The sequence below is a fragment of the Lepidochelys kempii genome, chromosome 5 (assembly GCF_965140265.1).
Source record: "Lepidochelys kempii isolate rLepKem1 chromosome 5, rLepKem1.hap2, whole genome shotgun sequence".
In the NCBI taxonomy this organism is placed as follows: Eukaryota; Metazoa; Chordata; order Testudines; family Cheloniidae; genus Lepidochelys; species Lepidochelys kempii.
Genome location: NC_133260.1, coordinates 25,172,100 through 25,185,817, shown reverse-complemented (window position 1 = coordinate 25,185,817; position 13,718 = coordinate 25,172,100). Strand labels below are relative to the sequence as shown.

The window sequence follows — 13,718 nt, the reverse complement described above, 5'->3', positions numbered from 1 at the left end:
GGTTCTCGAACTCTGCATAAAGATGACCCATCCTTATGTCAGGTTTAGAGACCCTGCACAAAATGGCAATCATCTACCTACTTGCCCTAGCAGCCAGATCAAGTGGGTCCTGTGAGCTCTATTCCAGGAATATGAAAAAGTTTGGGTATCTCACTGAGGCAGAGGGTGGTGGGGGAGGGTTCTGTAGGAACACAGACAAGCAACAGCAAGTTCAGGAGAAAGCTTACACACAGACATATAAGGCATACCTGTGGCAGGAGAGTATCTATGGCAGGGATTTTCAAACTGGTGGTCGTGACCCCTCAGGGGGTCATGATGTTATTAGATAGGATATCATGAGCTGTCAGCCTCCACCCCCAAATGTACTTTTAATCCATCTTGCATAAGTAATCACCAAAGGTTCCCAGCTGATGGTTCTCTGGTGGTGTACAGTAAATGATCTTAGTGATTTTAGTTCATTTCCCTTTGCAGAATTATGTGTTCATCACAATAAGCACCACAACAATAGTCACTATACATTTTCAATAGAGACGCCAAATAGAACTGAACTACCCTCTCAAAGAGATGGTTCCTCCAAGTATGAGTTGAAGGATACTGGTGGATCAGTTTGGGGAAACTTCTGCTGACTGTCTTCTACCTGTGTTGCAGATTTCTAGATGATATATGTGAGGATTGCTGTCAATCTCACACCTTGCCATCAGAACCATCTCCTAGTGCATCAGTGGGAGTCTTTTCATTGACCTAAATGTGGACTGGATCAGGCTCTTCATGAGCTCTAAGTTAATTCACACACACTGCTGAGAAATAAGGGGAGTAATCCTAAAGATAACTGAGGCATAGAGTCATAGGCACCATGAAAGGAAGTCCTGAGGAAGGGTCTAACTTGGGAAGAAGTGGCTGATATGGCCTCTTCAGCTTTGAAGTGTCACCACCAGGTGGTGCTGGATTTGATGGTGGGTAGAGAATTGATTGGAATTGAAGATGGAGGACTGAAATATATGCTAAATCTTATGGCTCTCAACCTCCTTTGTGGGTTAGATATTCAAAGTATACTGATTAAAGTGTGTGATGATACATTGCCACCCTTACTTCTGTGCTGCTGCTGACGGTGGCACTGCCTTTAGAGCTGGAGAGCCAGGGTGTGAACGTGGAGGACAATTTAAGGGTCTCCCTCAGCTCCCTGGATCCACAGTTGAAAAAACTGTGTACTTCAAAACAGCAGCATCCCTTGCATTAAGTGTCCAGATACTTGTGTGTGTATATAGTGTATAAAGCCACAATCCTTGGACAAGTAAGTCCAATTTGTGGTAATAATCAATGTTATGATTGTTAACACAAGGTTTCCAGCTCCCCAAACAGTATCCTGTTGGGTTCTTTTCCAGAAAACCTGTTTCTTAAATGTCCACGTATTTATTCCTGAAAACTGTTGCTTCACATTTTTTGAAAGGCTTCAGCGCCTTTTACTGCAAGGATAATTACATGCTTCATTTAGTGCTCCCATGAATATGTACAGTAATTTACTATCACTTTTTTTGAGGGGGAAGGGTCATCACAGCCTGAAATATTTTCAAAGAGGGGGCAGCAAAAAAAGTTTGAGAACCCCTGTTTTAAAGTAAACAAAACAAATTCCACTAGAATACTGTTGCCCTATTTTTCCTTGATTTGGCTTCATTGGAATTCAATGACCGAATCTGGCTCTACATGCCTGTAGCACTGCTGAGAAAACCCTGCAACACCTCATTTCCTAGCATGTCCATTTCCTTTGCACCACATCCAAGCCATGTCCAAATGCTATGACCTCTTCTCAAGGTTTAAGATCTTTTCTATACTACATATATTTAGAAACTGATACAGTTAAAACAGAGCAGCTGTTCAATATCATAGGGGTTTTGGTTCAGCAAGTCTGTCAGCATATTATCATGTACCTTTTTCCCCCTACTGGTTCTGTCCTAGCATTTTTGGTCCTGTCTGAGTACCTGCAGCGGGAACAAAAACGGTCTTGTCCTAGGGCCCAACTGTGCTCCATTGAAGTCAACAGGAATCAACACTGAAGTCAACATGGCCTGTATGCAGAAGAGCTTTCAGTGTAATTTGACATAGATTGAAGAAGAGTAGCATTTAACCTCGTTGCTTCCATAATTGAAAAGACTTGTACCCTACTGCAGGTCTTTGCTGTTATCTCCCATAGTTTGGTGTACATGTTTTAAAGTAAGCAGATTTCATGCTCTGTACATTAGCATAAGTTATTGACAGTTTATGAGACTGAGATCACTGGCTGGATCTACATTGGCTATGGGATTAAAAAAAGTTAGTATTTAGTACCTGATTCCATAAAAAGTGGATTCGTCCCCTTAATTGTATTAATAATAAACGTTAATAGTGTGAGCATGATGTGGTCAATGAGGCAAGCCGTAAGACCTACAGGGTGATAAAGTTTTTTACAAAAGTCAAAAGTGACCGTAAGAGTTAATTTGACTGTCTTCTAATGAATCCTTTGATCAAGCAGGGATAAAATAAAGGAGGAGGCATTCCCATTGTATTAATAATCCTAAACCAGAAGCAAGACTTTCCCCCCTCTTTTCTTCTATCCTCCGCACGTTCTTACAGGGTAGTGTCTGAACTTACAGGGGCCATAGACAAGAGATACACAGCTGGGTCCCATCAGTTTACTCATAATATTTTGCCCACATTTAGACATGGTGTCATAGATGCACAGAACAACATGGCAGATAGGACTGATCCCAGGAAGATGCTGCATATAACAGTGATGAGAATTTCCCATTAGTTTTTATTTATATAAATATTTATTTATATATAGTGCCTCATGAGCAAATATGAACATGTGGGGCCAGCTTTTAATTTCAATTACTGCAGTGTAACTCTGGAGTAACTATTTACTTCATTTGTTCGGATTTCCTCGAACATACCTGAGATCAAAATGTAGTTTGAGGTGCCTGACTAATAATGTTAAATTACACCATATTGACTACAAAAATGATGACAGGCCAAATTAACTTTAAGCACATCCTAAACTCCCAATTTTTTTTCTTATTAAGGAGATCAGCTTGTAAGCCCTTAAGACATTAGGTTCCTAAGAGCTATAATAATACAAATAATAGTCATCGACTATATTAGTTTGATCTCCTGCATCATGTAGTAAGTGAAGTACTTTCTATGCAGTATTTTTCTTTCCTGGCTGGATTTTTAAAAGCCTTTCTTAGTACCCTTAACTCCTTTGGCATCATTAACTCATTGTGCCCTTTTTTGGGGGGTGGGAGAGGGTGCCCTGATCTTTTCTCTGAGCTTCACACAGATCACTGATTCTTACCCCAAAGTAACTCCATGACTGTCCCAGTAAAGCCGACAGTTTTATTTAGTAAATGGAAGATCGTAATCACAATGAAGCATTCCATCTGAATGCCCGGTTGTAATGATGCTGGTTCTGGCAGGACCCAGCTGAGAGTGCCAATTCAAGACAAATTGCTTAAAGCAGGGCTGTTACAGCCCAAGGCTGGGCTTTTTCCACCTCTAAGGCAAACCAAACCAGCCAAACAGAGAGGACTTTGGTTTTACCCCACTGGCTAACCACAAGTCACACAAGAATTCCCTCAGACACTCCAGTTTCCCAGTATCACCACCAGTGCCACTCGTTATGGGGATGAATGGTTATGAAAACCAGTACCCCAGACCCAGGTCAATGTACAAATTAGATCTTACCCACAAATCACGCTATTGCCAATCCTTTAGAGTCTAAAAACTAAAGGTTTATTCATAAAAGGAAAAAGCTATGGATGAGAGTTAGAATTGGTTAAATGGAATCAATGACATACAGAAATGGCAAAGTTCTTGGTTCAGGCTTGTAGCAGTGATAGAATAAACTGCAGGTTCAAATCAAGTCTCTGGAGTACATCCACAGCTGGGGTGGGTCATCAGTCCTTTGTGTAGCACTTCAGTTTGTAGCAAAGTCTCTCCAGAGGTATGAAGCAGGATTGAAGACAAGATGGAGGAGCTGCAGCAGCTTTTTATATTCTCTTGCCATGTGGTCTTTGCTTTCTTTGTTCCAAAGACAAGCTGTCCATCGCATGGGATGGAAAAACCTCAGAGTTCTGTCTATAGGCATGTCCCTGCATACCTTGTTGAGTCACAAGGCGTGTCTGCCTTATCTCAATGGGTCAGTTGTATAGCTGATGGTCCTTAATGGGCCATCAAGCAGGCTAGGCAGAGCTGACACCAACTTGTCTAGGGTGTCACCCAGAAGCGTAGCACATGTAAGAAATACAGACAGTATGGAGCCAGTATTTGTAACTTTAACTACAAAAATGATACACATATACAGATAGCATAATCATAACCAGCAAACCATAACCTTGTCTTAGACACCTTATTTGAGCCCCTGTATACAAGATTTGGGACCACTATAGGACTTTAGTTGCAACAATTATCTCTAGGGTCCCAGTTCATGTCAATAACATCACACCGGTACCATAACTGATAAACATGCTTCTAAATTACACAGTTCACCTAATGAAGCTAAGAGACTATTAGGAATTGATGGATTCAGACAGCCATATCAAATAAGTATTTTTTCCCTTCACTCTCAGATAAGAGGCTTCAGTTTACTGGTTGTACCCTGCTTAGGCTACTCTAAAGTCATTCAAAATACTTCGTTGAACTTCTAAGCTTACAGGGGATTCATGCCCATGAATTCCACAAAAAATCATTGGGACCTGTAACTTTCACTTAAGTTGGTACAAAGATTTATAGGGCTCACATCTTATCTTATAGGATTGAGGCAAGGACTCCGGAACCTTTGTAGAAGTGGCGGGGAGGAGAGGGGTGGCGCGCAAGACCAAAGTGCCCGCTCCCTCTCCATGGCTGGCTGCTTCTGTGGTGAGCCACCTGCCTTCTCTTCTGGCACCACAGCAGCCCCTGGTGGGTTAAAGGTGTAATTGCAGTGTCTCCTTGGCAGAATCTATTATTCTGCGGGAAGGGGAAAATCTGTGGGGGACATAAATTCTGCATTTATATTTCTTTTTTGTTAAAAAGTGGGGGGCATGGGCCCCCCTGGTTCTGGTGCTAGTGGATTGAGGTGAAACCACCTTACTTATACTGAAAATGCAACTAGGGTTGCCAGGGGTCCAGTTTTCAACTGGAAAGTCCGGTCCACACTGCCGACCAGACACTAAAAGTCCGGTTACCGGCATAACCACAATCAGCCTCACCACTGAGAGGGTAGGAAGAGCAGCAGCTGCTCAGCTGCTGCTGCTGACGGAGAGAACTGCCTGGCTCCCAGATGCTATTTTGGCCTCTCCGTTGGAGAGGTAGGTACTGCCACTGCCCGGGTGGGCTCCTGTCTCCCCTTGCCCCCCACTGTGCCTCTATTTCCTCTCTCCGGTGAGTGACACACCCCCCCCCCCCCGTGCTGCAAACAGAGCATGCCCCCTCACTGCCCCTTATTGCCTCCCATACACGCACACAGCGTGCACCCCCCCTCACTGCCCATTACTCCAACTCCTCCCAAGCTGCCAGTCAGTGGTCCCCCAACTCCAGTGCTCCCTCTCTGCCAGTTACTGCCCCCACCCACACCATGCCCCATCAATTCCAGTTAGTCCTTCCACCACACCCCATCAGTGCCAGTTACTGCTCCCTCCACACCCTCAGCATCCCTCAATGACACTTACTGCTCTCCCCAAAATCCTAGTGACCCCCACACAGTGTTCCTCCTCAATGCCAGTTAGTGCCCCTACAGTCCCAGCATCCTTCAATGCCAGTTACTGCCCCCCCTCCAATCTTTGGGAAGTAGGGCAAGGCTACTATTTTGTGATTTACCAAGAGTGTGGATTAATGCATTTCTATACAAACAATATTCTCAGATGCTTATTCTAGTAACAATTTAAAACATAAGTTTGATTTAAAATACAATACTTTCTTAACCAGCCAAAAATCATTTGCCAGCTTTTCAAAGAACGGTTTAGACACTTAAAAAGATGTAATTTCTACAAAACAAATCTTACTGTGCACAATATGCCAGAAGCCATAAAATTTGTACCAAATTTAGAGATTCTAAAACAGAAAGAAAATTATTAGGACTATGGAAAATGGGGCAGGTAACTAGCAGCAGTCTGGCAAATGGGTTGCTGCATTTTATAGCAGAAATACATATGCTGCCAGGTTTATTTGGCATTATCTTAGGATACTGTGTTTTTTACAAGGCATTCTTGTTTGTATAGCTGAAACTTTCCTTTTCTAAGTTTGTGGAACCTCTCATTTGCCCTCACCCCAAGAAAAAACTCACATTCCTATACTCTTTGGTATCTAATAACACATAGAAAAGAGGTGGGTTGGATTTTAACCAAGTTATAGGAAGAGTTTAAACTTTGTTTTTTTGGATATTAGTCATGGTGGTACTTCTCACTTAATGTAGATGCACTTAAACCTGTTAAACCCATTTAATCCTTGTTTAGCGTGTACTGGTAAATTATTAAATTAAACTAAACTGATTTAAGTGAGGGTTAAAGTGCATCTACATTAAGGGGTATCACCTATTCAACTTCACAGACTTCAAATTAGTTTAGCTAAGACTGCACAACTTTTCTAATATAGATGAGCCCTAAGTATTAGGACACAATTGCAAATAGATGCACATTGGGTAAATGTCAACATGCATTTGTATAATACCATGCTGAATCTGCTCATTAGGTTTGCTTTGTTTGCGTGTGCAATCAGTTTTCTCTTTTTTAAAAATAAAAAAAAGTCCCTGAGTCGATGTGTGGGGAAAGCCTACCTACAGAACAGGTAAGGCATTTAATGAACACTCCTAAGGCTAAAGGTTTTTTCTACATGATTTTTCTGTGGAGAATTTTGTTGTAGGAAGGAACCAAGTATGAGGAAAAAAATTCTAAAAGGCAAAGAACAAATACTTCTTTTAAACCTCTCGTGCTGTTCTAAGTCTTATGAATCAGCACCATCTTGCTCTATCACACCAGCTTCCTGGGAGTGGGGGAGCCAGCAGGGGGCAGGACCTTGGGGGAAGAGCTGGGGCATGGGGCATGGCCTTGGGGAAGAGGTTGGGCAGTGGTGTCTGGTTTTCAGACATCAGAAGGTTGGCAACCCAACATTATATAGATCTTGGCCTTCCATGGTCACAGCTACCTCAGTCACGCCAAGGCCCACTAGCGGCAAGAACTACTGTTGGCCGGGCTCATCTCCACTGGCATCCAAGCATTCTGTCTAAGCCTGAGTGTGATCGTTATGGTCATACCACCACCACACACCACTAGGTACAGTCACTTTCTACCTGTACTTGTTAGGTTTTCTTTTACTTTACTGACTGGCTGCCTCATTCTAAGCTCGTGGGCATTTCAATTTGCCCTGCTAACACTTGGTCTCGTCCCTGGCTTGGCCTTTTTGCAGGGTTAAATGCTTTTTCTCTTGCTTCTCTTCCCTTTGCTTTCTGGGCCCATCTTTGTTGGCCAGCTGCCCATTTCACTTCCTGTCCTGCTTAAGTTTGCAGGGTAAGCTACAAACTTGGACTAAGTTCAGAGGCAATAGGAGAGGAGTTCATCCATCAGTGTCTCATCCCCAAAGATCCTGCTTACTATCCTGTAAAGACAAAGAGAACAAAACTGTGAGAGTGAGACTGGGTAAAATGGCTTCCTTCCAGTTACCTCTTTCCATTGGTCCACCTCATGTTGCCAGAGAAAATCTGAATCCAGCCCAGTCCTGAGCACTGCTGATCATACAACTCCCGCTGAAGTCAGTTAAAAGGGCTCAGCATCTCTTAGGAGGAGCTCAACATCTTGCAGGGTTGGACCCTTCAATCTCATTTGTGATAGACCATTGTTTTAGGACTGTACAGTCTAACTCTTGAGGCCAATACATCCATGACTTCTTGTGTCTACCCAGTCCCAGCACTAACAAAGGTTAAGGCAGGCTGAGACAGATTGCACTGTTTACACTGGCCTTTTTTTTTCTTTTCTTTTTAACGTTCATGAAACCAAATCGGCAGCTTCTTATTCCTTGTATTCTTTTTTATGTTGGAACTCTAGTCTGCTGTGCCTTTTGATATTAGTGATCCTTTTTAGGTTTCTCAGCCTTCTTCAACACTAGTAATTCCTCCCAATGCACCCTACCCTACTAACTAAGGGCCTGATTCTCCTCTGTTACACTATTGTAAATCAGGAGTAACTAAGTGTTGCAGTGGTGGAAAAGTTGTGCAGGTCAGAGGAGAACTGGGCTCTTGATATCTTAATTTACTAAATCTTGCTCTCCTGAAATCTAACACCCTTGTGCCACTGTAGCCTATGAAAATTATATATTATTACTATGCTGAATTTAAGTAGCTTGTCATAACTAAGAATAACAAAGAAGCCTAGAATCAATCACACTTCTTTATTAACAAAACAATGATTCAAGATGGATTCCTCTCTGGCTGGATTTTCTACATTATGCATCATGAAGTAGGTAACTCAGAAACATTTCTGATGCAGGCTAGGCTCAATTTATTAAACAACACATTTCATTGTGGTTAGAATCCCTCATATATGCAATGTCCTAAGGCTTTGGATACCTGGAGAGTTGGTTCAGTAACTGTTCTGTCTGCATCCTGGGGATCTGTAGCAGAAATTCTGAATATTTTTTTTCCTTCACTTTCATTCCTTATGTTAAGTAAAATATTTCACTACCCTCTTTAATATTAAAGTTCTCACTGACTTGGTATATGCTAAGTAACAGTTATTTAATTCTCATCTTCATCCTGTCTTCAGCTGAGTAATCCTTTCTTGTCTGAGGATTCTCACGGATTTCATCTAGACTTTTCAAGTGAGTAGGATCTGACCTTGCATCTTTCCCAACCAAGAAGTCCTTAGAGTTGTATTCTCTTGTATTCCACAGAGATATACTCCACCTTCTACAAATCCCCCTACAGATGTGCATATCACCAATCTACCACATAACACCGAAGCAGCCCTTTTCCCAGGAGCACCTTCCTGGTTCTTACTAACTCTCCCTTGAACACAATTTCTCTCCTTTTCTCTGCTTGCTTTTCTGGCGCTAGTCCTCTAAATTTGGCAGAGACAAGCAGCTGCAGCCGTAAAGCAGCTGGTTGTAGCCCAGTGCATCTTTGTTCCAGCTGATTAAGGATCTGTTATGTTGTCCTTCACTTTCCTTTTCTTGTTGCTGAGAAGATGCATATTCTCACATGATCCATCCGCAATCTATTAGGACCACTTGAGTTCAAACTTCTAGATAGGGAGCCACTGAAGGAAATTTGCAGACATGCTGGTAGAGCTGGTTGAATTATTTCTTGTGGATATTTTTAGTTAACAAGTTTAGTCTCTTTCTGTTTGTGAGTTGATCATGACTTGCAACATTTGTGTTCATGACTTGAAATTGTTTGCCTATGGATTTTTCACTGTATTCATGTGATTATTGGGTATTTGAAGTTGCTCAAGCTTTATAATGGATCACCTGAATCATATGGTATTAGTTCTGGTCCATGATTGGATCTACAGAACTTTCACTCAGCTCATTTCATGGTAAGTTTTAACTAAAAAATTTAAACTGCAAACCCAAACTTTACCTGTCACGCACAATGGCACGAACAAAACTTCAGTCAGGCAGAGAGGGTGCAAATATAGCTGAATGAAAAGATGGGTCAGAATTTGCAAAAATGTTTGCAAATTTCTCACTAGCCATCCAGTTCTACACAAGTAATGCAAAGCTTGAGCCTGTAAACTGAAGTTTTTCAGCTCATAGGATTTCTGACAAATCTAAGGGAAAGATTCTCATTTCTGTCTCAGATGTCTCATCAATGCAACAGGACCCAAATTACTGTAAATTTGTGCTGTTTCATGTCACTGTAAAATAAAAAGGAGTTGACACTTTGGAATAGAAAGAACTTTTGAAGTACTTTATGTTGAAAGAATATTGGATTTACTTCTTTAAAAAATGTGTTATACACTTTAGGGCAGGCATAGTAATTTCTAGCTGATAAAGGTGATTTTAAAAACAAATTAATTGCTGGATTTCTATACTCCAAAGTACCTCTCTAACCTTGTAAAACTGTCATGCTCCAGACATTTTGCACACTGAAGAAAATCACTGTTTTGCCTGGAGCAAGGAACATAAATGTTGCAACACTGACTCCTCCTCTAATGGGCTGAGAATGTACAAGTACATAGTTATATTGCTCAGAGCCGTCAGACTGAATATCTTGGGAGTCAACGCTGTAAACATTAGAGATTTTTCTGAATCTTGTTTTGTATTTGAGAGTGGGGGATTTTTCTTTCTCTGGATTGATTGAAGTTGTTTAACTGTGTTACCAATGCTGGATTTTCATATCCTTGTTCAGGAAGTGTTCCCGAACTGACATGGATCAACCCAGACTTCATTACCAGGCAAAAGTGAGTACTGTGGCTAAACCTGTTCCTAAAGTGTGTTTGAATATAAGGACGTTCATCATTGTATAAAGATTGATTGGTAGAGTTTGTTAATGTTAATAGGCTATTAAAAATAATCAGAAACCAGCTAAACTTAATACAATACATTAGATACTGTGTAGCTAACAGCTGATGGAAAAAACTATTGTTTTGGTGACAACTGTCAGCCAGGTGACAACTGTCTCCTGTGAATTGCTAATAATAATTCGGACAGAGATATTATACTTTACAAGGACACATAGACTTGCACTGGTCTTTTAATTAAGTGTTGAAATAATCTTACATGATTTCATTATTACCCTAATGTACATCCACATTGATGTGCTTTGGCACCCCCAATGTTTCTCAGAAGATGACTGATTGGGATCAGATTAAGTGTTTGACATCTCAGCATTCACTGACACTGGCATCGGGTAAAAGGGAAGCACAGAAACATGAGAACAGCTAACTGAGCTGTGGAGGAGAAAGGAAGCTGTGATGACTTATAGCTCTTGATTTCAAGAATTCAGTGATCCCTTCCTACATGCTGTGGAAGCCTGGTGCCTTCCCTATCACATTTTCAGTATTCTGGGTATCACGTAGGATCTGTTTGTTTGTTGGTTGTGGAGGTTTTTTTGTTGGGGGGTAGCATTTCTTTGCTGTGACTTTTTCAGGCTGACCTACCTACAGCAAACAGTATGGATCCCTTTTATTTCTCTCCTACATCAAGCCTCCCTCTCACTGAAGCCCTGCACTGCAGACACCTATCTTTTATATTTTGTCTTGAGAGATGGGTCACTGTTGTTGAACTGCTAGGAACTTCCTTTCCCAAAGGCAGATGCATGGTCTGCCTCTGCAGTATGAACAAGTCTAAGCAGGGAGTGATGCCTGATATGTATGTGTACAAGTGCTATCATTTACTGCATGTTCTATGTTGGTACTGCTAGCTGCTAAAACTGATAATTAATTATGCTATGGGCTGTTTATCTCTGATTAAATGCTCTAGATAAACAACCTGGTGGGAGGATTAGCAACAGCTCACATGCAGCTGGGCATATGTGGCAAGCAGACCTTGAAGGGAAGGGGAACCTGGAGGAATACAGGTTGTATAGATTAACGTTAGTCCCAGGCAAACATGAAAAGAATTGGTGTTTGAGGGTGGGGTGGTAATTCAGAGTTTAGATTCATGTCTGCAACGTGTTTGTGGTTTTTGGACTAAAAATTGGACGACATCATCAGAATAAGCTTTCTTGTGAGAACTGAGTACTATGAAATAGGGGGCAACTTTGTCTTGTGGACTAAGCACAGAGCTGGAATTTAGGACTCCAAGTTTCCTAGCCTAGCTCAGCCACAGACTCCTTGTAACCTTGAGCGTGTCACTTAGGCCTGCATTTGTAAAAGTTGTCACTGCTTTTGGATGCCTCCTGTATTTGGTGTCTAGTTTGAGACCTTCTTTAGAGGTGGTGAGCTCCCACTGGCTTCAGCTGGAGTTGCTCAGCACCACGAAAAGTCGGACTTATCTGTCTCAGTTTGGGCACCCAAATGCTTAGACACGCCAAACTAGTAGCAACTTCTGAAAACTTTGGCACTGATTCAGAAGCAGTGGGAACTCAGCACCTCTGAAAATGAAAGGTGAATTCCTGGCCAACTGAAGTCCAAGGGAGTTTTGCCATTGACTTCAGTGGGGGCAGGATTTCAGCTCAGGCGTTTAATCTCCGTAGGCTGACTTCCTCCTCAGTGTTTACACAGAGATTAATTACAGCTTGTAAAGCAACATAAGTATGCTATGTATTGTTACTTCATGGTCTCTGCTGGGTTGAAGATACTGATAGCTTTTGTCAAGATCTTTTAGTACTTCTACACCCTCAACGTTACAAAGCTTAAATATGCAAATTTAGTTTTTTAAAAATTAACTAAATTTGGTAAGCCTCAGGAAGGATCTGGTTTTGATTCCCCTCCTCCCTCGTCCCTCTCTCCCTCCAGCCCCACCCCACACTTTTGCTAGGCAGAGCCCTTCTCGAGGGATCTGTTCTGTTCCCCAGCAATCTTTAGCCTTTCTATTGGCTGTAACTTCCAGGCCTCAGTTTAATAAAGCACGGTTTGCTGCATCACTTACTACTGAAGAAACAAGAAACAAGTTTTACTCTGAATTATGCCCCATTGCTCTTGAAACCAGTAAGGATGTATGTTGGTGTAGAATGTGGCCCAAAGCTTTTGCTGTATTAGGGACATGGCTTTATTTGGGCTACTTTAAGTAGAATATTAAACCCTTCATAGTGTAACACTTTAGCCAGGAGGAGTCAGCAACAACAAGGACCAGGTTCAGTATCTAAGTTCCTCTTAATAATACATAACAGAACCAGCTCGAGCCCTCACCCACTAATCAGGGAAAATTTAACTATCACCCCAGGTGCCTATAAAAGACAATACTTCCCCACTAGCCAGTACTAACTGTCTGCATAATAAGAGAAAACTTATTAAAAGGGCGAGGGAATCTAACATTAATTTGGGAACACACCACAACCACAATTCAAAAGCATGGGCAGTGTCCAACACACAAATATCCCTTTAACACACCATTACCCTCTCCCTCAGCTGCACCATACTCTCAGTTGGTTATTGTTGACCAGCAAAGACCCAGAGTTCAGAGATGTATTCATACTGGTCCACCTCCTACCCCTAAAACAGGGGTGGCCCACCTGTGGCTCCGGAGCCACCTGTGGCTCTTCAGAAGTTAATATGCGGCTCCTTGTGTTGGCATCGACTCTGGGGCTGGAGCTACAGGCGCCAACTTTCCAATGTGCCGGGGGATGCTCACTGCTCAGCCCCTGCCTCTGCCACAGGCCCTGCTCCCACTCCTACCCTTTCCGCCCCGCCTCCCCCGAGCCTGCCGTGTGCTCGCTCCTCCCCATCCCCAGAGCCTCCTACATGCCACGAAACAGCTGATCGGGAGGTGCAGGGAGGCACTGATGTGGGGGGAGGCTGCCAGTGGGTGGGAGGTGCTGGGAGGAGGGAAGCGGGGGAGCTGATGGGTGGCTGCTGACCTATTACTGTGGCTCTTTGGCAATGTACATTGGTAAATTCTGGCTCCTTCTCAGGCTCAAGTTGGCCACCCCTGCCCTAACAGTAAGAATCAAGCAATGCCTCCTTTACTACTTCTGCAACTGGCTTGCTGCTGCTATCCCTACCCCCTGCTTAGCAGGTAAGCTTCAGTTTAGAATGACACCCTCGCTCAGGGTATACTAAGTACAGTTCTGCTGCCTTTTACTCATACACTAAGGATAACAGCATTTCATTGCC

At 42.5% G+C, this 13,718-nt stretch overlaps 1 protein-coding gene across 13 annotated transcripts in view; it reads left to right on the top strand.

Annotated features, from left to right (window-relative positions):
* The window catches only part of PRLR (prolactin receptor), a 325,280-nt gene that overhangs the window by 179,861 nt on the left and 131,701 nt on the right, over window positions 1–13,718 (top strand). For 10 of the 13 annotated variants that reach the window (XM_073343732.1, XM_073343723.1, XM_073343728.1 and 7 more), the window contains one exon: window positions 10,352–10,403. The gene's annotated coding sequence lies outside the window, so the exon portion shown is untranslated. Of the gene's footprint in view, window positions 1–10,218; window positions 10,404–13,718 lie in introns of those variants that run through there. The other 3 variants (XM_073343740.1, XM_073343731.1, XM_073343735.1) reach the window with 1 other exon arrangement.